Consider the following 24605-nt stretch of genomic DNA (forward strand, 5'->3'; position numbering starts at 1 on the left):
TTCTGTTTTTACTAGCCATAAGGGGAAATAATATATATACTTCTTATTTGACAGGTAAAGTGGAGATAACTTTTACACAACTATGAATACTTTGTTCAGGTAACTCAGACGTAAGATGGAAGTTTCCAGGCTGTGACCTGTTTATCAAGGCTGTTGAACATTCAAACCAGTATTCAACCCATAGCATAGAGGGGTAATTCCATGGCATTTTGGTTCCCTGATATAAGAAGAATATAAGCCTGGTGCACCCAACAGCCAGATGTTGTTTTTGCACTCAGTATCGGGACTGTGCACTAGGTTACCGCTTCAGATACAAGGGTGTGTTGCTTGAGTAAATTCTTATAACTAGAAACAAAATGTGTTTAAAATGTACAGTCACTTTTATTACTTATAGTGTCAGTGCCACATAAAGGAAAACTTGGTCTTTATAAATGAACAAAAGCTATTTCCCAGTGTTGTTTGCTGGCAACTTAACAGGCCAGAAATCTTGATGATTTCTGGGCTACTGGATTCTTTTAATTACTTTCTAACAGCTATTTACTATTAAACTCCTAATCCATGAGTATTTCTCCTATAAAACTAATTATGGATAACTTTAAAGGAAGCTAAGAAAGAATATTAGTTTAAGATTTGACATTTCAAATATTTGCCATTTTAGAATCAAATTTTCATTTTGCTTTTTTTTAATTTTTAATAAAATAATTATTTTCTAATGGAGTCATAAATCTGTATAAGTGGTTATTTCTGCACTGGTACTGTGGTTCTCTGCAAGAATCAGTTGGATCAGTAGAACTTGAGTTTTGTCAACTTGTAAGCTCATTACCTTTTTACATGTGTGTAGCCAGTGTACATGTAGACATTAATGTATTGGCTGTGTTCTGTAAAACTGTTTTGGTTTTTTTTTCCTTAGTGGTTTTAATTATTGACTTGAACAAGATTTTTGAGTAAGTGGATTAATTAATGTAAAATATCTTGAAATATTCAAGTTTTTGTTTCCTTTTTACAGACTAATGTTCCAGTAAGATCTTTTTATATTAAGAAACTTTTCACATACACATTGTGCTGTACTTAAACCCCAAGAATTCAGAAAGGGATTTAAGGCTGTAATACAGTACTGCAGAAGCCTGGGTGATGTGCCAGGAAGGTGTGTGGTGAAAGAGGCTGGATGGTGAAAGCATGTTATATATGTGCAGGTTGTGCTTAATGAAAAAGTAACTATGCACCTGCAGGACTCTTAACAACAGAGCAGCTACTTACATTGTATTGTTTGTTACCCACTTACGAACTATTTATGGTGTGCTCTTAGTATGGGACTGAAACACACCTAAAACTGCTCCAACTAAGTAATTCTAATTGATGTCACCATCATCCTTTACTTTTCCACAAGGGGTTGTTTCTGTCTCTTTTACAGGTACTTTTAACTGACTTATCCCAGGAAGAACTTCCTAAAAGACAGAGGCACTTTCTCCTTCAGTCTTTTGTTATAAGAATAAATAGACCCATGCACATTTTTATAGCTTTCTAATATCATTAAAACCAATGCTTTTTTTAGACTTCTATTTTTGATGCAAGTATCTTATTTGAAAAGTAACTTTGTGTCCTATGACTTAAAGTCCTTTTTTAAGTATCGAATGTTAACCTTGATCTAAAGCTGAGCTTTTGATGCCAGGTTGTAAACTTACTGGAATTATATTGCCTGTACTAAATATTTGTTTTTCCTGTGGTTTTTAGTAAGAATAGATCAGAAGAACCAAATAATTTCCTAATTAAAGATTATTGTGACTCTGTATATAAACATATTTTTATACCTATGGCTGAAAACACCTGTACATTCTTCTGTCATCACTGTAAAGATAAATAAATTATTATAATCTAGCAGTTGAAAATTTGTTCTGTTGTGGATAGATTAAGCAAAGATTGTCCCTGCTCATATTTCAGTGTTCCCTTGGCCAGATACGGCATGACTTCCAGAGTTCTGCTTTGAGGTCAAGGTGAGATAATAAGGAAAGTGTCTTTGGTGCAGAATGCAGCATGGGCCAAAACTTGGTCTTGTTTCTGTCTATCCAGACAAAGCAAGTAGGATGTCAGGGCGGCCTACAACACTGCAAAGATTTACATGATACGAGCTGGGTCTGTCACAGTTAATTAGAAAACCCAGAAATAATCAAAAAACTGAACAGGTTTGCTTAACTTCTCTGGGGGCTTAAAGACTAAATTGCCTAGCAGGTCAGAGTACTTCCAAGGTTAGAATAACATCTGCTTCTCCAGGCCTAGTAAGGTATTGTCCTGCATTGCAGCCCGTGCTGGGGGAGCTTTGCTATAGCCTTTGGAGTCTCTTTTCTGCACAAAGACGTGAAAGTGGGGAGACAGGTGATCTTACTGCAGGATTTCCTGGGATAGGTGTGGACTAGGACACAATATTGTATTATTTCAACCAACAATATTAATAATTGGGGACTCAAACCCCTTCCCACTGCCATTTGAACCATTTCATAGAACTTGCACCAGGGCAGTGGATTATGATAGGTCTCCCAGGCCACATTCATTATTTTTCCCAAATCACATTGGTCCTTTCCCTTAAGCTTTTGTACCTTTTTCCTTATATCTTCCATGGATTGACCTTTTATTAAATGGCCTAATTCTCTCCTTCCTTCCTCCAATTCAGGATCAATAGTAGTATATTTATGCATCGCCTCTTTTAATCTTTCCACAAACCCAGAAGGCAATTCTTTTATATCTTGCCTTATTTTGTTGCCCACAGCTTGTCTTAAAGGTACAATTACAGTTTCCCCTAATTTTCCCCTAGTTCACAATGCTATAGGGCTAAATCCTTCAGCTCCCTTTAACGTCTCCCTTTCTGGTGCCTGTGCTTGTGCTTATGCTTGATTCTCATTTTCAACACCTTCTGCCTCAGTATTCACAATACTCCTTCTCCAAGGGGCTACCATTGAATCCTAATCCTCCTTCTTTGGATTCCTCACACATTTAGTGCATAACTGTCCTATGTTGCACAAAGAGCAATAGCGTTTAAACAAATTTTACTGTCTTTCTCCAAGGACAATACTAACGGGTCCTGGGGTGCAAGATTAAAACCACAACCCTTTCACCATTCCAGATGATTTCTCAAAGTGAAAAACATTTCCACATAAGCTACTTCATCCCACTTTCCTTCTCATCTCAAGAATAGCATCAATTGTAACAAAGTATTATAATTAATTGTGTTGTTCACAGGCCACTTTTCCCCAAAATCCATTTGCACAACAGCCACCATTGATTACAGTATTTTACCAGAGTCTTCTGAGTAACTGAACCACCCAGGGGTCCACCAATTTGTTTCTAGTGTTGTAAAAGGCAACCCTGCAGGGACCATTTCAGTACTCCCCCCATGGAGTCAGTGGTACCCATGATCCTGACCTCCACACAGATACCAGTATCCGGACAACCAGAATCAGACTACCTTACCCACTGCACAGAGCACCCCCTGCGACAAAGGGGGATAAGGGATGAGAAAGAATACATTTTTAAAGAAATAAACCCAAGGGTGTTGGCGGTCGAGCATGGGCGCTTTAACAGGCTTGCAGCAAGCTGTGAGAAAGTGAGCCTCTGACCCCAGGCTGGAAGAGGAAGCATCAAGGTCAGCAAAACAGGAGAGCAATAACAAGATGCCAGAAGCATGATGTAACGCTAAGCTGAAGCGAAGGTGTGAAACCAATCAGGAGAGGCAAAGTGGAGCGTGTACCTCTCGCGGGCAGAGTGAAGTAGCCAATCAAGTAGTGCGTGATTGCGTGTGGGACAGTATATTAAGAGCAGCCTTGTAATCAATAAACGGAGCATTTTGTGAATCTACATCGTGTCGGTGTTTTCTCCCCTCCACCTGGCCGCGGCACAAGGGTCTTACTGAGGTCCTTAGTTGGTCCAGGGATACGTGGTTGCTTTCAGGGAAATTCCCCATGAAGGTCCCAGAGACTCCCTGTATCCATGGGAAACACGGCAGAAGGTCCCTGTTTGGGCACCAAATTGTTGACATAAAAGTCAGTCAAAGAAACTCTCCAAGACTCAATTTGGAATTTTAGAAAGCAGCATTCTTTATTGCAATGCTGGGCACACACATGAATAGTTACGCAAGGGTGAGCACACCAGTTACTTGCAAACAGCAAATATATATTTAGCATACTCATGCCTACTTAGAGCTCTTCCAGGAAATAATTTATATATTCATTATATTTCCAGGAACTAATTATAATATCTGCATTCTAATTACGCATGTGCTTTCTTGCTGAGTGGGGGTCTCCGGTGGTTTCCAATAGTCTTCCTCACTGCATTTACATATTTACCTAAGTGCTTGCACATGACTGCAAGGTTCTAGTGCTGAGTTAGCAATGCTATGTCCTTGCTTTTGTTCTGTTCCAGTCTCTGTTATCCTGAAGGTTAGCATCTTTGGTCTTACTTAGTGCCTCCTTAGTTGTTATCAGTCCTGTGATGTTCCTTCCCCCATCAGCCGGATATTATTTACTCCCTACGTGTGTCCTGGTGTGTCAGTGACAATAGATAATGGTCCGTGGTAAAACACACAAAAATGGAATAGTACTGTTTGGCACGGGTTGTGAGAACACAGCCTTGAAAATAAGGGAGTTAACACTGCTGTTAGCGAAAGGGAGCCTTGTACTGGAAAACAACTGTTCCCACACTGGCCACATGTGCGTTGATGTTGCAACTGGTAATTTTCCACTCCAACGCTAGGGGGTTATAAGGACCTGTGCAGGATCGGAAGGGTGAGAAGGGGTTGCCCTTAAAACGCAATGCCTACCACCCCTCCGACTGGGCAATATGTTCCATTTCCTGCTCAGCGGTATCTCATTCAACCAGGGGTCGGTATGTATGTAACCTGCAACACATTAATATTGATTTGGAGAAAACTCCAGGAACTCTTGCTGAGGTGAGTAGCTCGAGAGAGGACGCCTTCACCACCAAAGCGGGGGAAGGTCAGCGCCCAGGAGCCTCAACTCAGAGCGGCAAGAGCCACCGAGGGAGCCTCAAGTCCTCGATAGGACTTGCCCAGGAGCCAGCAGCTCAGATGATGTGAGCAGCTGACACACAGGCGGCAGAGCCAGGAGGAGCGGCATTAGCCGTGAGTGGTTAAAAAGAGCCCCAGGGAGTGCAAGCGACCAGGAGCGCGGCGAACAGAGTGGGTTGAAGCAGTCTGCGCAGCAGTTCATGCGGGGAGGCAAGCAGGATGGTGAGCACTCGCCGTATGACCAGGGCCCTGTCTGGGAGCTCTGCCCTGGCTGTCCTGGCAGTGGCCAGCGTAGGCACCCAGACAGAGCCGGTAAGAGGGGAGGCTGCAGCGCAGAGCTCGGAGTGTAGAGAGTGCCTGCACTGGTCTTGTGAGGGAAAGGTGCAGAATGGGCAGGGCTGCCCTCGGTGCTCCCTGGTGGAGGTCCTCCTCCAGCAGGTGGCTGAGCTGCGGGATGATATCAATAAGCTGCAAGATGTCAGGGAAGCTGAGAGGAAGCAGGAATGCTTGCTCCAGGCTCAAACAGTGCAAGGGCCTCAAGCTTCCCCTCTAGCTCATGGAGGAAAGAAGGAGGCCGTTAACCTGGGAAGCTGGGAATTAGTAACAAAAAAAACAACAAAAGGAGGAAGAGAGGAATTAAAAGCAAGGGGCTTCCTCCTAAATCTACTGTCCCCAAGCTGAACTGCTTTGCTGTCATTCAAGGGGCTAATGAGGAAATGCACTTGCACCAGAAACAGATGGCTAATGCACTGGTACAGAAGATCTCTACCGCTGTCACCAGGAAAAAGCGGCGGGTTGTAGTAGTAGGGGACTCTGCCTTGAAAGGGACAGAAGCATTCATCTGTCGGCCTGACCTGGTCACAAGGGAGGTGTGTTGCCTACCTGGGGCACAGATCAGGGATGTTGCGGAGAGGCTGCCTGCTCTAGTAAGTCCCACGGACTATTACCCGCTTCTAGTGATACATATGGGTGCTAGGGATGTAGATAGTAGTAGCCTGGGGAGTATAAAGAAGGACTACAGAGCCCTTGGAGAGGTAGTTAGGGGCTCTGGAGCTCAGATAGTCTTTTTGTCAAGACTCCAGGATACAGGGGAGGACCCCAAACAGGCTAGGAAGATTGGCCACGTTAATAAATGGTTAGAAGGGTGGTGCCATAGTCAGGGTTTGGGTATCTAGAAAATGGGACTCAATTTAGTAGGCCAGTTCTACTGACGGCTGTTGGAGCTGGTCTGACAAAGAAGAAGAAGAGCAATTTTGGGACGAGGCTTGCCAGACTTGTCAAGGATTATTTAAACTAGATGTGTTGGGGGAGGGGGGCATCATTCCATCCCAACACACCCAGTCAGTAGCCAGAATTTATAATAAAGGCTCGGAGCAATGTAGAGATGTTTCAGCTGCTGCAGCCAATGAGCACATCTATGGGGTTATAATATAATAGGTATCACAAAAACATGATGGGATGTCACCTATGAATGGAGTGTTGGAATGGCAGGTTACAGGCTCTTTAGAAAAGACAGACCCTGCAGGTGGGAAGGGAGAGTTGCCCTTTATGTCAGGGATAGGCTGGAGAGTATGGAACTCTCTGGGGACAGGTGATCAGTCAATAGAGAGTTTGTGGGTCAGGGTTAAAGGGAGAGCAGCGATGGGAGACATTACTGTGGGGATCTGTTACAGACCGCCTGATCAAGAGGAACCCGTGGATGAAGAACTCTACAGACAAATAGGAAAAGCCTCACAATCGCAGGCCCTTGTCCTCATGGGGGTCTTCAACCACCCTGATATCTGTTGGAGCGACGGTACGTCCCGGCACAAGCAATCCAGGAGGTTTCCTGATTGTGTGGAAGACAAGTTCCTTCTGCAAGCAATAGAGGAGCCGACAAGGAGAGGTGCCCTGCTTGACCTTGTGCTTACCAACAGGGAAGGGCTCGTTGGAAATGTGACGCTCCAGGAGAGCCTTGGATGCAGCGATCACGAGATGGTCGAATTCGAGGTACTCAAGACAGGGAGAAGAGCGTGCAGCAAGCTCACTGCTCTGGACTTCAAGAGAGCAAACTTTGGCCTCTTCAGGAATCTGCTTAGCAAGGTTCCATGGGATATAGACCTAGAGGGCAGGGGGGCCCAAGACTCTTGGTTAATATTCAAGGATCACCTGCTACAAGATCAGAAGTGTTCCATCCCAAGTAGAAGAAAGTGCAGCAGGAGGCCTAGGAGACCGCCTTGAATGCAAAAGGAGCTGCTGAGAAAAATTCACAGTAAAAAAGAGGCTTATAAAAGGTGGCAGCAAGGACAGGTGCCCTGTGGTGAATACAGGGATGTTGTCCATGAAGCTAAGGAGGTTAGGAAAGCTACGGTGCAGTCAGAGTTAAACTTGGCTAGGGATGTTAAAGGTAAGAGGAAGGGATTTTATAGGTATGTAGCGGCTAAAAAACGGACAAGGAACAATGTATGCCCCCTCTGGAAGCTATCAGGAGAACTGGCTGCACAGGATTTGGAGAAGGCTGAGGTTCTGAATGACTTCTTTGCCTTAGTCTTCACCAGCAAAGGCTCTGACCGCAGCCAGGCTCAGTGCAGCCCTCTGAAGAAGGACTTGGCGGTCTTGGTTGATGAGCTGGCAGTGTGCGCTTGCAGCCCAGAAAGCAACCATGACCAGCAGGTCAAAGGAGGTGATCCTGCCCCTCTACTTGGTATCCTCAAGATAAAAAGGACATGGAACTGTTGGAACAAGTCCAGAGGAGGGCCATGAGGATGATCAGGGGGTTGGAGCACCTCCCATATGAAGATAGGCTGAGAAAGTTGGGGCTGTTCAGCCTGGAGAAGAGAAGGCTGAGTGGATACCTGTCATGGGTTCAGCCGTAGCAGTCATTTTTCTCCTTCTTGTGGCTGGTGTAGTGCTGTGTTTTGACTTCTGGGCTGGAACAGTTGCTTGATTGTTGGGGGTCGAGCATGGGCGCTTGAACAGGCCTACAGCAAGCTGTGAGAAAGTGAACTTATGACCCCAGGTTAAAAGAAGAAGAAGTGTCAAGATCAGCAAAACAGGAACGCAATAACAGGATGCCAGTAATTGCAAAAGCATTATGTAACGCTAAGCTGACACGAATGTTTGAAACCAATCAGGAAAGGTAAAGGGGAGCGTGTATGCCTCGTGGACAAAGCGAGGCAGCCAATCAAGTAATGCGTGATCACGTGTAAGGAAGCTTAAAAGAGTATATTAAGAGCAGCCTTGTAATCAATAAACGGAGCTTTTGTGAACCTACATCGTATCGGTGTTTTCTCCCCTCCACCTGGCCGCGGCACTTGATAGCGAGCATGTTTTGAGGGTGTTTTTTGTTCAGGGCCTTTTCTGAGCACGTGCTCTGCCAGGGAGGGGGGGAGGCCGGGAGGAAGGAGAGACAGGACACCTGACCCAGGCTAGCCAAAGAGGTATTCCGTACCATAGCACGTGATGCGCAGGATGCAACTGGGGGAGAGAGCTGGAGGGTGCAGCTCTGGAGGGAAATGGAGGAGGGAGCACGTGGTGCTCGGCCAGGCAGGGTGGAGTGAGTTATGGGTCGGTGGCTGGTGGGGTGTTGTATACTTTTCGCTTGTTATTGGCTTTATCATTATTATTTGTAGTAGTAATGGTAGTGGTGATTTGGTGATTTGTGTTGTGCCTTAGCAATTAAACCGTTCTTATCTCAATCCGTTGGGGCTACATTCTTTGGATTTTCCTTCCTAACTCTCCGGGAGTTGGGGGACCTGGTTTAAACCATGACAATACCTCATAGCAGCCTTCCAGTATCTGAAGGGGGCTTATAAGGATGCTGGTGAGGGAGTATTCATTAGGGACTGTAGTGATAGGAGAAGGGGTAATGGATTGAAACTCAAACAGCAGAGGTTTAGATTGGATATAAGGAAGAAATTCTTTATTGTTAGGGTGGTGAGGTACTGGAATGGGTTGCCCAGGGAGGTAGTGAATGCTCCATCCCTGGCAGTGTTCAAGACCAGGCTGGATGAAGCCTTGGGTGATATGGTTTAGTGTGAGGTGTCCCTGCCCATGGCAGGGGGGTTGGAACTAGATGATCTTAAGGTCCTTTCCAACCCCAACTATTCTTTGATTCTATATATGACATGAGTTTTTTGCCAAAGGCCAAGGCAGACCCAGTCTTGTCTTCAAAACCCTGACCACATTAAGCTGCTGAGTCCTGTATAGCAGTGGGAACCCAGAAATAGTTTTCATCACATGTCATGGGAAAACAAGGCTAATGTTACCCTTCTGTGGATGCCTGCAGGGTTGGCTCATCACCCATGTGAATCCTAGTTTATCCCTGTGACCCCAGGGATGTCTCAGTGCAAAAGCTGAAGGGCTTCCACAAGTTTTTTTCAGTGAGAAACTCTGGAATTCTCTCCAGTCAGAGGTTACCCACAGGTTGCTTTTAGGAAGTGAAAGTGATAAAGATGGCAGAAAGCTGAGAGGGCCATGGTCAGGTTCTAGCTGCAGCTCATTGCTGAAGTCCTCCAGAAGGTCCACAGTTGAAATAACTGATCATAGAATCATAGAATGAATGATAGAATGTTTTGGGTTGAAAGGGACCTTAAAGATAATCTGGTTCCAACCCCCCTCCACTACACCAGGTTGCTCAAAGCCCTGTCCACCCTGGCCATAAACACTTCCAGCCATGGGGCATCCACAACTTCTCTGGGCAACCTATTCCAGGGTCTCACCACCCTCATAGTGAAGAACTTTTTCCTGTCTAATTTAAATATCCCCTCTGACAGCTTACAGAATCACAGAATCCCGAGGGTTGGAAGGGACCTCAAAAGATCATCTAGTCCATCCCCCCTGCAAGAGCAGGGTAACCTAGAGTACATCACACAGGAACTTGTCCAGTTGGGCCTTGAATATCTCCAGCGTAGGAAACTCCACAACCTCCCTGGGCAACCTGTTCCAGTGCTCTGTCACTCTTACAGTAAAGAAGTTCTTCCTGATATTCACGTGGAACCTCCTATGCTCCAGTTTACACCCATTGCCCCTTGTGCTATCACTGGATATCATTGAAAAAAAGCCTAGCTCCATCATCCTGACACCCACCCTTTACATATTTGTAAACACTGATGAGGTCACCCCTCAGTCTCCTCTTCTCCAAGCTAAAGAGACCCAGCTCCCTCAGCCTCTCCTCATAAGGGAGATGTTCTAGTTCCTTAATCATCTTTGTGGCTCTGCGCTGCACTCTTTCAAGCAGTTCCCTGTCCTTCTTGAACTGAGGGGCCCAGAACTGGATGCAATATTCCAGATGCGGCCTCCCCAAGGCAGAGTAGAGGGGGAGGAGAACCTCTCTTGCCCTACTAACCACACCCTTTCTAATGCACCCTAGGATGCCATTTGCCTTCTTGGCCACAAGGGTACATTGCTGCTCATGGTCATCCTCCCATCCACCAGGACCCCCAGGTCCCTTTCCCCTTCACTACTTTCCAGTAGGTCAACCCTCAACCTGTACTGGTACATGGGGTTGTTCTTCCCCAGATGCAAGACTCTACACTTGCCCTTGTTGAATTTCATCAAGTTTCTCCCCGCCTAACTCTCCAGCCTGTCCAGGTCTCGCTGAATGGCAACACAGCCTTCTGGTGTGTCAGCCACTCCTCCCAATTTAGTGTCATCAGTGAACTTGCTGAGGGTACACTCAGTTCCCTCATCCAGGTTGTTGATGAAAATATTAAACAGCACTGGTCCCAGCACCGACCCCCGAGGGACTCCACTGGTCAGAGACCTCCAGCTAGATTCTGCCCCATTGACCACAGCTCTCTGCTTTCTTCCTTTCAACCAGTTCTCAATCCACCTCACTACCTGATCATCAAGCCCACACTTCCTTAGCTTATCTATGAGGATGCTGTGGGAGACAGTATCAAATGCCTTACTGAAATCAAGAAAAAACACATCTACCACTCTACCATCATCCCTCCACCTAGTCACTTCATCATAGAAGGCTATAAGGTTGGTCAAACATGACTTCCCCCTCATAAAACCATGTTGGCTGTTCTTAATAACCCCCTCATCCTTGATATGTCTAGAGATGGAGTCAAGAATAAGTTGTTCCATCACCTTTCCAGGGATGGAGGTAAGGCTGACCGGTCTATAATTACCCAGGTCCTCCTTCTTGCCCTTCTTATAGACTGGCGTGACATTTGCCATCTTCCAATCCTCAGGCACCTCTACCGTTTCCCACGATTTACCAAAGATGATGGAGAGTGGCCTAGCAATGACCTCCGTCAGCTCCCTCAGCACCCGTGGGTGCATTCCATCCAGGCCCATTGATTTATAGATGTCCAGATTGCATAGCTGATCCCTAACCCAATCCTCATCTACCAAAGCAAACTCCTCCTTTGTCCTGACTCCTTCTGGGGCTACAGGAATCTGGGGCCCACCGGGGAGAGTCTGCAGGAGTAAAGACAGAGGCAAAGAAAGCATTCAGCACCTCTGCCTTCTTTGTATCCTCTGCCTCCAGGGCACCCACCTCGTTCAGCAGTGGGCCTATATTGCCTCTTGTGTTAGTTTTATCTGCTATGTATTTGAAGAAGCCCTTTCTATTGTCCTTAATCCAACTAGCAAGATTAATTTCCAAGGAGGCCTTAGCTGTCCTAATTGCCTCCTGTCATGGCTGGAGCATGTTTTGAGGGTGTTTTTGTTCAAGGTTTTTTCCAGCCAGGTGGAGGAGGGGAGTCCGGGAGGAAGGAGAGACAGGACACCTGACCCAGGCTAGGCAATGAGGTATTCCATACCATAGCACGTGATGCCCAGGATGCATACTGGGAAAGAGAGGGCTGGAGAAAAATGGAGGAGGGAGTACGCGGTGCTCGGTCGGGCAGGGTGGAGTGAGTTATGGGTCGGTGGCTGGTGGGGTGTTGTATTCTTTTCACTTGCTGTTTGCTGTATCATTATTAGTTGTAGTAGTAAATGGCAGTAGGAGTTTTGTGTTATGCCTTAGCAATTAAACCGTTCTTATCTCAATCCGTGGGGGCTACATTCTTTGGATTTTCCTTCCTAACTCTCCAGGAGTTGGGGGACTTGGTTTAAACCACGACATTTTTGGCGCCCAACGTGGGGCCCGAGGGTTTGAGATAAGAACAGATCTGAGCGGATTTATGGTCTCTTGCCACAATTCTGATTTATTGGCTCTTAGAGGTTTTTCTCTGGATCTCGCGGTTTCGGGTTTTTGCCGGGTACTTTGTGTATGGATTGGATGTGTTTGAGGCTTGGGCTAAAGCTTTTGTTTCACTGTACTTTGTGTCGGAGGCTTGTAATACGGTGGGGCTCCGGCAGCAGGGGGGGATGGACAAGGCTGTGGACTCGGACTTGTACCAGGCCGTCCCGCTGCTTTTCGCCGTCCTTGTCCTCACCCTCGTCTGCGTGAAGCTGCGTGAAGCCGGGAAGGAGCGGCCCCGGGAGCTGCCGGCAGCTGAGGCTGCCAGGGAGAGTGGCACGGGGAGCCAAACGGCTGTGGCAGAACAGCGGGAACAGGCGGAGGAGGAGTGGAGCAGGGCGGTAGCTGAGCAGCGGGACCAGGCAGCGGGGGAGGTGAGTCCCGCGGCCGTTCCCGACCCTCCGACGGCCGAGAGTGTCCCCCGGAAGTCGCCCGCCGACCCCCAGCAGGATGCAGGAGACTACGAAGCACTTCGCAGCAAGGCAGTGGAGGAACCGAGTCCTGCTGCCGTTCCGAACCCCGCAGCGTCCGAGAATATTCCCCGGGAGTCACCCGCCGAGCCCCAGCAGGATACAGGAGATCACACAGCATTTCCCAGCAAGGCAGAGAAGGAAGATCCGGACTCAGGAGAAGAGAAGCTGGTGGTGGGAGAACTGGCAAGCAGGGCAGCTACCTCAGCCCCACTCGCAAAAGTTAAGCAGAGTCAGGTTTGGGTCTTGTCTAAGGTTAGACAAGTACATAGGAGCACCAGTAGACTGTTCCCAAGGCTGGACAGTCATGAGTGGCAGGGCATGTGGGACAGTATGGCCAAGTATCTGATCCACTGGGCCCCTCCAGTGCTTTGGAAGCATTGGAAGTGGAAGGCAGCTGTATGGAGTCCCCAGCAGCAAGCTGTAGAACTGCTGAAGGGGGACAGTGAATGATTTTGAGCCTGGTGGGCCCAGATACTTCAGGCCATCATTCCAGAGATACAACATAGAGATGTCTCATGATCGAGGGGTGGACTTAAGAGTGATGGTGTATTGGAAATGTGGGATCTGGGCATGACGTGAATGGTATGGAATAAGGGGTGGATAATGTCATGGTTTGAGCATGTTTTGAGGGTGTTTTTGTTCAAGGTTTTTTCCAGCCAGGTGGAGGAGGGGAGTCCGGGAGGAAGGAGAGACAGGACACCTGACCCAGGCTAGGCAATGAGGTATTCCATACCATAGCACGTGATGCCCAGGATGCATACTGGGAAAGAGAGAGCTGGAGAAAAATGGAGGAGGGAGTATGCGGTGCTCAGTCGGGCAGGGTGGAGTGAGTTATGGGTCGGTGACTGGTGGGGTGTTGTATTCTTTTCACTTGCTGTTTGCTGTATCATTATTATTTGTAGTAGTAAATGGCAGTAGGAGTTTTGTGTTATGCCTTAGCAATTAAACCGTTCTTATCTCAATCCGTGGGGGCTACATTCTTTGGATTTTCCTTCCTAACTCTCCAGGAGTTGGGGGACTTGGTTTAAACCACGAAACCTCCCTACATCCTCTAACAACTGTCCTATATTCCTCCCAAGTGGCCAGCCCCTCTTTCCATAATCCATAGATTCTCCTTTTCCACTTGAGATTGCCCAGCAGCTCCCTGTTTAACCACACGGGTCTCCTAGATCCCTTACTTGATTTCCTACTCATTGGGATGCTCTGATCCTCAGCTTGGAAGAAGTGGTCCTTGAATACTGACCAATTATCATGAGCCCCTTTACCACCTAGAACCCTTTCCCATGGGACTTCCCTTAGCAGTTGATTGAACAGGCCAAAGTTGGCCCTTTGGAAATCCAGAACTGTGGCCTTGCTAGGTATTCTATTCCTCCCACACAGGATCCTAAACTCCACCATCTCATGGTCACTGCAGCCAAGGCTGCCATTGACCATCACCACTTCAACCAAACCCTCCTTGTTGGTGAGTCTAGCAGCGCTATATCTAGTTGGTTTGTCCACCATTTGCATTAAAAAGTTATCATCAATGCACTGGAGGAACCTCCTAGACTGTGAACGACTGGCTGTGTGAGTCTTCTAGCAAATATCAGGGTAGTTAAAATCCCTCATGAGGACTAAGGCATGTAGTCGCGAGGCTACTTCCAGTTGCCTGTAGAAAGCCTCATCAACTCCTTCATCCTGATCAGGAGGTCTATGATAGACTCCCACAACTGTATCACGCGTACCAGTCTGTCCCTTAATTCGTACCCACAGACATTCCACTTTCTCCTCATCTGCCCCTGGACAGAACTCAATACTTTCTAGTCGCTCTCTCACATAAAGAGCAACTCCACCACCTCGCTTTGCTGACCTATCTTTCCTAAAAAGGACATAGCCATCCATGACCACATTCCAGTCATGTGAGCTGTCCCACCATGTCTCTGTAATTGCCACTAGGTCATAAAATTTAGACCACACACAGACTTCTAACTCCTCCTGTTTATTCCACATGCTGTGTGCATTGGTGTACAGACATTTCAGGGAGAGAGCAGAGCACACTGATGGCACCTTTGGGAGGTGGGAGGCCTTTTGGTCTTCATTAATACTAGAACAATGCCTCACTAGTTCTGGTACGACCCCCTCACACTTTGAATCTAACCTAAAGCTCTGTGAGTTAGCTCTGCTAACTCTTGTCCTAGTACCCTTTTTCACCTGCGGGACAGGGTCTAAACTATCCTTTCCCACAAATGAAACAATAGATTGATAGTCCTCCCTAGTCTGCCATCCTTCAAGCCCTAGCATGTTTCTCTTGGGCTTGTCCCTAACAGGCCCAGTTAAATCCCCTCCCCCCTTCATATCTAGTTTAAAGCCCTGTCAATAAGCCCTGCTAACTCCTGCTCCTGCCCCAAAACCCTTTTCCCCCTCTGGGACTGCTGTATCCCACCTGCTACCAGCAAAACAGGTGTCTCATACAGCAGCCCATGATTGAAAAATCCAAACCCCTGCCTATGGCACCAGTCACATAGCCATACATTAATCTGCAGACTCTTCCTATTTATTTCTTCACCCTTGCTTGTAACAGGTATGGAGGCAAACACCACTTGCGCTCCAGACCCTTTAACCAGCTGTCCCAGGGCCCTGAAGTCTCTCTTCATTGCCCTTGCCCTCCTTGTAATAATTTCATCACTGCCAACCTGAAAAACCAGCAGCGGATAGTAGTTAGAGGGCTGCACCAGATCAGAGAGTTTCTTTTTAACATCTCTAATCTGAGCCCCAGGTAGGCAGCAGACTTCCCTGTGGGATGGATCCGGTCGACAAATGGGCCCTTCTGTTCCTCTCAGAAGGGAGTCACCCACCACAATTACTCTTCTTTTCTTCTTGGTTGGGGAAGTTCTAAGGCATGGGGGTGAGTGACAAGCCCTAGGTGACTCACTAGATAGATGTACCTCTCCATCTCCATTTACCTGGCCATCTAGTTCCAAGACCTCATACCTGTTATTCAAGGGCAACTGGGAGGGAGGAAGGGATTGCAGGGGTTTTCGCTTACCTCTCCGAGGAGGGACCTCCCTCCATACATCCTTGTCCCTTAAGTTCTTTCCTTCTGTCTGATGGTAGGAGGGAAGGGGATCCGTCACTTGTTCAACCACTTCCCTCTGCCCCTGCCTTAGGGTGTGGCTCCACCAATCTATTTCACTTTTGCATTCCCTGATGGCTCTCAACCTTTTTACCTCCTCCCTCAGTTCAATCACCTGCCTGAGCAGATCATTTATTTGCTCACAGCGAACACAAGCAGTGTCACTGGCTCCCTCCAATACAAGTGCCAGGCTCAGGCATTTGCTGCAGCCAGAGACCTGCATGGCTGCATGTCTGCAGGAAGGCTCAGTCTGGATACCCACATTATTACTCACTACCGCTTTTGATCATGTTGTAACCATGATCTATCTGGTCGAATGATCCATCTACGTCTCTCCACACAAACAAGCACTCCTTCCCCTCCTGAGCTCCAGGCGAGTCCTGTTGATAAGGTGGTTAGCCCGCTTGCCAGCCCGCTTGCCAGCCCGTGCGAACTGCCTCGACCCGCTCTGGTCGCCACGCTCCTGGTCGCCGCGCTCCCTGGGTAGGTTTTTAACCACTCACAGCTGGTGCCACTCCTCCTAGTTCCACCCCCCCGGTGAGTCAGCCCCTCGTGTAAGCTGAGCAGCTGGCTCCTGGGCAAGTCCTGTTGAGGACTTGGGGCTCCCTCCTCAGTGGCTCTTGTCGCTCTGTGGTGAAGCTCCTGGACGCTGATCTCTCCCCGCTCTGCTCCGGTGTTGCAGGCGTCTTCTCTCCAGCTACTCACCTCAGCAAATGATAGAGAATGGCAGTTGATGGCCGGTTTGAATCTTAAAGCCATTACCCCTTTTTTCTGTCACTACATGCCCTTGTAAAAAGTTCCTCCCCAGATTTCTTGTAGGCCCTCTTTAAGTACTAGAAGGCTACTATAAGGTCTCCTGGAGCTTTCTCTTCTCCAGGCTGAACAAGACCAACTCTCTCAGCCTGTCTTCTATGGAGAGGTCTCCAGCCCTATGATTATCTTTGTGGCCTGCCCCTAGACTTCCTCCAACAGGTCCATGCTGGGGGCCCCAGAGCTGAATGCAGTGCTCCAAGTGGTGTCTCATGAAAGCAGAGTAGAGGAGTAGAATCACCTCCCTCACCCTGATAGCCACACTCATTTTGAAGCAGCCCAGCATAAGGCTGGCTTTCTGGGCTGCAAGCACACACTGCTGACTCATGTTGAGCTTCTCATCAACCAACACCCCCAAGTCCTCCTCAGGGGGCTGCTATCAATCTAGTTTCCAGACTGTATTTGTACTTGGGATTGCCCTGACCCGGGTGCAGGACTTTGCACTTGGCCTTGTTTGACTTCATGAGGTTGGCATTGGCCCACCTCTCAAGTGTGTCAAGGTCGCTCTGGATGGCATTCCTTCCCTCCAGCATATCAACTGAACCACACAGCTTGGTGTCATCAGCAACCTTGCTGAGGACACACTCAATCCCACTGTCCACGTCTCCAACAGAGATGTTGAACAGGATGGGTCCCAACACCGACCCCTGAGGTACACCACTCGTCACTGGTCTCCATGTGAACATTAAGCCATTGACAGCAACTCAGTGCAAACATCCAGCCAATTCTTTATCCAGTGACTGGTCCATCCATCAAATCCATGTCTCTCCAATTTAGAGACAAGGATATCATGCGGGACAGTGTCAAATGCTTTTCACAAGTCCAGGTAGATCCATCAGTTCCGTAGACTCATCATAGAAGGCCACCAATTTGCCCTTAGCAAAGCCATGTTGGCTGTTAGCAATCACCCCCTTATTATCCATGTGCCTTAGTATATTTTTCAGAAGGATCTGTTCCATGATCTTGCCAGGGGACACTGAGGTGAGACTGACTGGCCTGCATTTCCCTGGGTCTTCCTTGTTTCCCTTTTTAAAAATGGGGGTTATATTCCCCCTTTTCCAATCTGCAGGAACTTCACCAGACTGCCATGATTTCTCAGATATGATGGATAACAGCTTAGTAACATCATCTGCCACTTCCCTCAGGACCCACAGATGCATCTCATCAGGTCCCATGGACTTAAGCACCTTTAGATTCCTTAGATGATCTTGAACCTTATCTTCTTCTACAGCAGGTGGTTCTTCAATATCCCAGTCGATGCCTTTGCCTTCTGTGACTTGGTAAGTGTGGATGGAGCTCTTGCCAGTGAAGACCAAGACAAAAACGTCATTTTCCAGCCTTCTCCATGTCCTGGGTTAACAAGCCTCCTGTTCCTTTCTGGAAAGGGCCCATATTTTCCCTTGTCTTCTTTTTATCTGTATTGTACCTATAGAAGTTTTTCTTGTTGCCCTCAATGTCCCTGGCCAGATACAGTTCTGTCAGGGCTTTATTTTCTCTAAACTGAAGCCTGGCTGCTCAATTTCTCTATATTCTTTTTAGGCTACCTGTCTTTGCTTCCACCCTCTGTAGGCCTCCTTTTTATGCTGGAGTTTGTCCAGGAGCTGCTTGTTCATCCATGCAGGCCTCCTGGAGTTCCTGCTTGACTTTGTCAGGATGCATTGCCCCTGAGCTTGCAGGTGATCCTTGAATACTGACCAGCTTTCATTGGCATCAGAGTGTGTTTTGCCCACGACCATTTCGTCTGATTTCAAGAGTTAAGCAGAGTCAGGTTTGGATCTTCTCTGGGGTTAAAAGAAGATATAGGAGGACCAAGAGATTTTCCCCGAGGCTGGACAGCCATGAGTGGCAGGGTGTGTGGGATAGTATGGGCAAGTATCTAGGTCAGTGGGACCCTCCAGTACTTTGGAATTTCACCACCGAACAAGTGCAAAATTCAGAAAAATTAGTAAAACACTTATATGAGGTGTGTTGTCATTCTGGCCATACCAGAAATGGACAAATCATGGCAACGTGCTGGTGCTTGGCTTATGCTTACAGAGCCTTGTTCAACACTATCCAGCACCTTCAAAATGAAAAAAACTGTCCCAGGATCTGAGGGCAAAGCAACGGTCAGCGTAGCTACTCCAGCTCCAAGCACAGCAGCTACACCACCCCCAGCAACAAGTACAGTAGCTACTCAAATTTTGGCTGCAACGGACAGCGCAACTACCGCAGCTCCAAGCAGAGCAGCTACACCACCCCCAGCGACAAGTACAGTCGCTACTCAAACTACAGTGATAATCACTGCAGCTAAACCAGAGGACCAATTCGTACCAATATCGGTTGCCCCTGTACGCAAAAGAAAAAGCAAAAAGGAGGCAAGAAGGGTGAAGGAAGATGAAGAAAAAAATGTATTAATCACCTGGTCCAGCATTTGATTAGGAGTCATCATCACATGATGAAGAAGAAGAAGAAGAAGAGGTGACTTCTCAACCTCAGACCTCAACTGAGCTACGGAATATGAGAAAAGATTTTACCCATCAACCAGGGGAGCACATCATCACCTGTTTTCTCCAGTGCTGGGATAATGGGGCCAATGGTCACGAACTAGAAGGTACAGAAGCCAAGCAGCTGGGATCACTTGCTAGAGAAGGGGGAACTGACAAAACAATTGCAAGAGAGAGAAAGTCCCTCAGTCTTTGGAGGTGGCTCTTGGCAGCTCTGAAAGAATGGTTTCCATACAAGGACGATGTTATGAGTTGTTTGGCCAAGTGTACTACTTCAGACAAAGGCATCCAGTCTCTGAGGGAATCAGCCATCGCAGAGATGATCTGACGCACTAAGCGGAATAATGGGGATATACCCATAGACTCAGATGAATTCGAGTGTACACGACCCATGTGGTGAAAAATTACACGGAATGCACCGTCATCATATGCACATTCGTTGGCAACAGTAACCTGGAATGACATAGTACCACTAACAGTTGATGAAATGATTCATAAACTCTGAGACTTCGAAGACAGTCTCACCCCTTCCATCATCTCAGCTGTGGAAAAACTGTCCCAGGATCTCAAACACTTGAGGGATGATTTATCCAGCTCCTCACATGTAACAACACATGTCTCAGCTATTAACAAAAGGAGTCCTATTGTTTGAGAGAGAACATACAGAAGGTATACGTCACACGTCACCCAGCTCCTGTGATAATGAAGAATAATCCCTTTCAACAAGACTTAAGTGTCCAACGTTATGATGACTATTAGAGGTGCCCTGCCTCCAGCCAGGTGGAAGTAGGGGACAATCGGATTTACTGGACTGTGCGGATCAGATGGCCTGGCACATAAGTCCCACAAAAGTATAGGGCTCTAGTAGATACCAGTGCACAGTGTACCCTGACGCCATCAAGCTGTCAAAGGGTGGAAGCCATCTATATTTCTGGAGTGACAGGAGGATCCCAAGAGTTGACAGTACGAGAGGCTGAAATCAGCCTGACTGGGAGGAAATGGCAAAAGTATGCCATTGTGACTGGTCCGGAGGTTAGAATCATAGAATCATACAAGAGTTAGGATTGTAAAGGAACTTAAGATCATCTAGTTCCAATCCCCCTGCCATGGGGAGGATCACCTCACACTAAAGCATGCCACACAAGGATTCGTCCAACCTGGCCTTGAATACTGCCAGGGATGGAGCACTCACAACCTCCCTGGGCAACGCATTCCAGTACCTCACCACCCTCACAGTAAAGAATTTCTTCCTTATACACAGTCTAAAACTCCCCTGTTTAAGTATTAACACATTACTCCCTACAGTCCCTAATGAAGAGTCCCTCTCCAGCATCTTTATAGGCTCCTTTCAGATACTGGAAGGCTGCCATGAGGTCTCCATGCGACCTTCTCATATCCAGGCTGAAAAGCCCCAACTTTCTCAGCCTACCTACATACGGGAGGTGCTCCAGCCCCCTGACCATCCTTGTGGCCCTCCTCTGGACTTGTTCCAACAGACCCATAACTTTTTATGTTGAGGACACCAGAACTGCACACAATACTCCAAGTGAGGTCTCACAAGAGCAGAGTAGAGGGGCAGGATTACCACCTTTGACCTGCTGGTCACGCTTCTTTTGATGCAGGCCAGTATATGGTTGGCTTTCTGGGCTGCAAGGGTACACTGCCGACTCATGTTAATTTTCTCATTGACCAACACATTCAAGCCCTTCTCCAAAGGGCTGTTCAGAATCTCTTTGCTCAATCTGTAGCTGTGCCTGGGATTGCTCCGACCCAGGTGTAGGACTTTGCACTTGGCATGGTTAAACTTCATGAGGTTGCCATCAGCCCACCTCAAAAGCATGTCAAGGTCCCTCTGGATGGCATTCCATCCCTCCAGTGTATCCACCAAAACACACAGCTTAGTGTCATCTGCAAACTCGCTGAGGGTTCACTCAATCCCACTGTCCATATCACCGACAAAGATGTCAAACAAGACTGGTCCCAACACCGATCCCTGAGGGACACCACTCCTTACTCGTCTCCAGCCGGACATTGAGCCATTGACCACGACATTTATCATGTGCCCATCCAGCCAGTTCTTTATCCACCAAGTGGTCCACCTGTCAAATTGATATCTCTCCAATTTAGAGACAAGGATGTTGTGTGGGACAGTGTTGAACACTTTGCACAAATCCAGGTAAACAACGTCAACTGCTCCACCCCTGTCCATCACTTTTGTAGCCCCATCATAGAAGGCCACCTCTCCTGGTTTGAGCAGTAGCAGGGTGGGGTGAGTTATGGGTCGGTGGTTGGTGAGGTGTTGTATTCTCTTCACTTGTCATTGGCTTTATCATTATTATTTGTAGTAGTAATGGCAGTAGTGATTTGTGTTGTGCCTTAGCTATTAAACTGTTCTTATCTCAACTCATGGGGGCTACATTCTTTGGATTCTCCTTCCTAACTCTCCAGGAGTTGGGGGAGCAAGGGGGGGAGTGGGTGAACGAGCTGTGCAGACTTGGTTTAAACCACACCACCACCAAATTGGTCAGGCATGATTTTCCCTTAGTGAAGCCATGCTGGCTGTCACCAAGCATGTTGCTCTTTTTCATGTGCCCTAGCATGCCTTCCAAGAGAATCTGCTCCCAGATTTTGCCAGGCACAGAGGTGAGACTGACTGGTCTGTAATTCCCTGGGTTATCCATTTTCCTCTTCTTGAAAATGGAGGTTATATTTTCCTTTTTCCAGTTGTTGATAACTTCACATGACTTCCATGATTTTTCAAATATGATGGACAGTGGATTAGCAACTTCATTTGCCAGCTCCTTCAGGACCCATGGATGGATTTCATCAGGGCCCATGGACTTGTGTATGTTCAGGTTCTTAAGATGGTCTCCAACCAGATACTTTCCTACAGTAAGCTTAAGTTATTCATTCTCATAGTCCCTGTGTCTGCCTTCCAAGAATTGGGTGGTGTGGTCAGAGTCTTTGCCAGTGAAGACCGAAAAGAAGCCATTCAGAACCTCAGCCTTCTTCAAATCTTGTGTAGCCAGTTCTCCCGATAGTTTCCAGAGGGGGCCTACCTTGTCCCTAGTCTGCTTTTTGGCTGCTACATACCTATAGAATCCCTTCCTGTTATCTTTAACATCCCTAGGCAAGTTTAATTCTAACTAGGCCTTCGCTTTCTTAACCTGGTCCCTATCTTCCCGGACAACATCCCTGTATTCATCTCAGGCCACCTGTCCTTGCTTCCACCTTTTATAAGCCTCTTTTTTTCTGCTCAAAATTTCCTCAGCAGCTCCTTATGCATCCAAGGAGGTCTTTTGGCCCTCCTACTGCGCTTCTTTACATTTGGGATGCAACACTCTTGAGCTTGTAGCAGGCGATCCTTGAATATTAACCAACAGTCTTGGGCCCCCCTGCCCTCTAGAGCTATATCCCACAGAACCTTTCTAAGCAGATTCCTGAAGAGGCCAAAGTTTGCTCTCTTGAAGTCCAGAGCAGTGAGCTTGCTGCACACTCTTCTCCCTGTCCTGAGGATCTCGAATTCGACCATCTCGGGATTGCTGCAACCAAGGCTCCCCTGGAGCATCACATTTCCAACAAGTCCTTCCCTCTTGTTGAGCCAGAGGTCAAGCATGGCACCTCTCCTTGTCAGCTCCTCCATTACTTGCAGAAGGAAGTTGTCTTCCACACAATTGAGAAACCTCCTGCATTGCTTGTGCTGGGCCGTACCGTCCCTTTAGCAGATGTCAGGGTGGTTGAAGTCCCCATGAGGACATGGGCCTGCGAGCATGAGACAGTTCCTGTCTGTCTATAGAGGGCTTCATCCGCAGATTCCTGTTTATCAGGCGGTCTGCAACAGATCCCCACAGTAATGTCTCCCATCACTGTTCTTCCTTTAACTCTGACCCACAGATTCTCTGTTGACTGATCACCTGTCCCTAGAGAGTCTTCCATACTCTCCAGCCTAAGCCTAACATAAAGAGCAACTCCCCCTTCCCGCCTTCAGGGTCTGTCTTTTCTAAAGAGCCTGTAACCTTCCATTACAACACTCCTGTCATAGGAGCCATCCTATCATGTTTCTGTGATGCCTATTCTATCATACCACCTTAGAAGTGCCCACATCTCTAATTCCTCTTGTTTGCTCCCCATCCTACGGGCATTTGTATAGAGGCATCTGAGCTGAGCTCCAAATGAACCCGGCTCATTGGCTGGAGTGGCTGGAATATCACTACATTGCTCCGAGCATTTATTATAAGTTCCATGCATCCTCTGCATAAACTACCTCAGGAGAGGGTACTTCAAAGACCCAAAAGGGTACCAATGAGCTTTTAGTGTTGCTGCTTTGGAGACTGAGGAATTTGAGCAGTTGTCCACCTTGCCTGGTCTCTCAGAGGATCCTTCTTTTGTGGGGTTCCTGAAAGTCAAAGAGCAACAAGTGCCAATGGCAACCACAACAGTGCACTGGCGGCAATATGGCACCAACCGAGACTCCCTGATTCCCATCCATAAGGTGATCTGGAGAGTTAGGGAGTGATTAGCAGGACCCACTCACCCTTTAACAGCCCCATATGGCCAACGTGAAGGTCTAACTGAGAGTGGAGACTAACAGTAGACTATCGTGGCCTGAATGAAGTCTCACCACCAGTGAGTGCTGCCATACCGGACATGCTAGAACTTCAGTATGAATTAGAGTCAAAGGCCGCCAAGCGGTATGCCACGATTGATATTGCCAATGCATTTTTCTCAGTTCTTTTGGAAGAAGAGAGCAGGCCACAGTTTGCTTTTACTTGGAAGGGTGTACAGTTCACTTGGAACCAACTGCCCCAGGGGTGGAAACACAGCCCTACCGTTTGCCATGGCTCTGGAACAGGGGCAAGCTCCAGAACACCTGCAATACATTGATGACATTATTGTGTGGGGTGATAAAGAGGAAGAACTCTTTGAGAAAGGGAGGGAAATAATCCATATCCTGCTGAAATCCTTTTGTTGCCATAAAACGGAGTAAGGTCAAGGGATGTGCACAGGAGATACAATTCCGGGGAATAAAATGGGAAGATGGACATAGATCCCCACAGATGTGATCAACAGGATAACAGCAATGTCTCCACCAACTAATATGAAAGAAACACAAGCTTTCTTGGGTGCTGTGGGGTTCTGGAGAATGCATATTCCAAATTACAGTTCGATTGTAAGCCCTCTCTATCATGTGACTCAGAAGAACGATTTTAAATGGGGCCCTGAGCAGAACAAGCCTTTGATCAAATTAAACGCGAGATAGTTTGGCCCTTGGACCAGTCCGGACTGGTCCAGATGTAAAAAATGTACTGTACACCACAGCCAGGGAGAATGGTCCTACCTGGAGCCTCTGGCAGAAAACTCCAGGGGAGGCTCGAGGTCGACCCCTCGGCTTTTGGAGTCGGGGATACAAAGGATCTGAGGCCAGCTATACCCCAACGGAGAAAGAGATACTGGCAGCCTATGAAGGGGTTCGAGCTGCTTCAGAAGTGATTGGCACTGAAGCACAGCTCCTCCTGGCACCCAGGTTGCCCATGCT

The 24605-nt window shown here is 47.5% G+C and overlaps 1 protein-coding gene across 4 annotated transcripts in view; it reads left to right on the plus strand.

The window, feature by feature from the left end:
* LOC117438228 (methyl-CpG-binding domain protein 2) overlaps positions 1–2273 on the plus strand; it is a 92540-nt gene extending 90267 nt beyond the window's left edge. For 2 of the 4 annotated variants that reach the window (XM_034073734.1, XM_034073736.1), the window contains exon 7: positions 55–2273. The gene's annotated coding sequence lies outside the window, so the exon portion shown is untranslated. The remainder of the gene's footprint in view (positions 1–54) is intronic. The other 2 variants (XR_004550670.1, XM_034073735.1) reach the window with 2 other exon arrangements.
* Positions 2274–24605: the final 22332 nt, after the last annotated feature.

Source organism: Melopsittacus undulatus (assembly GCF_012275295.1).
Source record: "Melopsittacus undulatus isolate bMelUnd1 chromosome W unlocalized genomic scaffold, bMelUnd1.mat.Z SUPER_W_unloc_2, whole genome shotgun sequence".
NCBI classification, from domain to species: domain Eukaryota; kingdom Metazoa; phylum Chordata; class Aves; order Psittaciformes; family Psittaculidae; genus Melopsittacus; species Melopsittacus undulatus.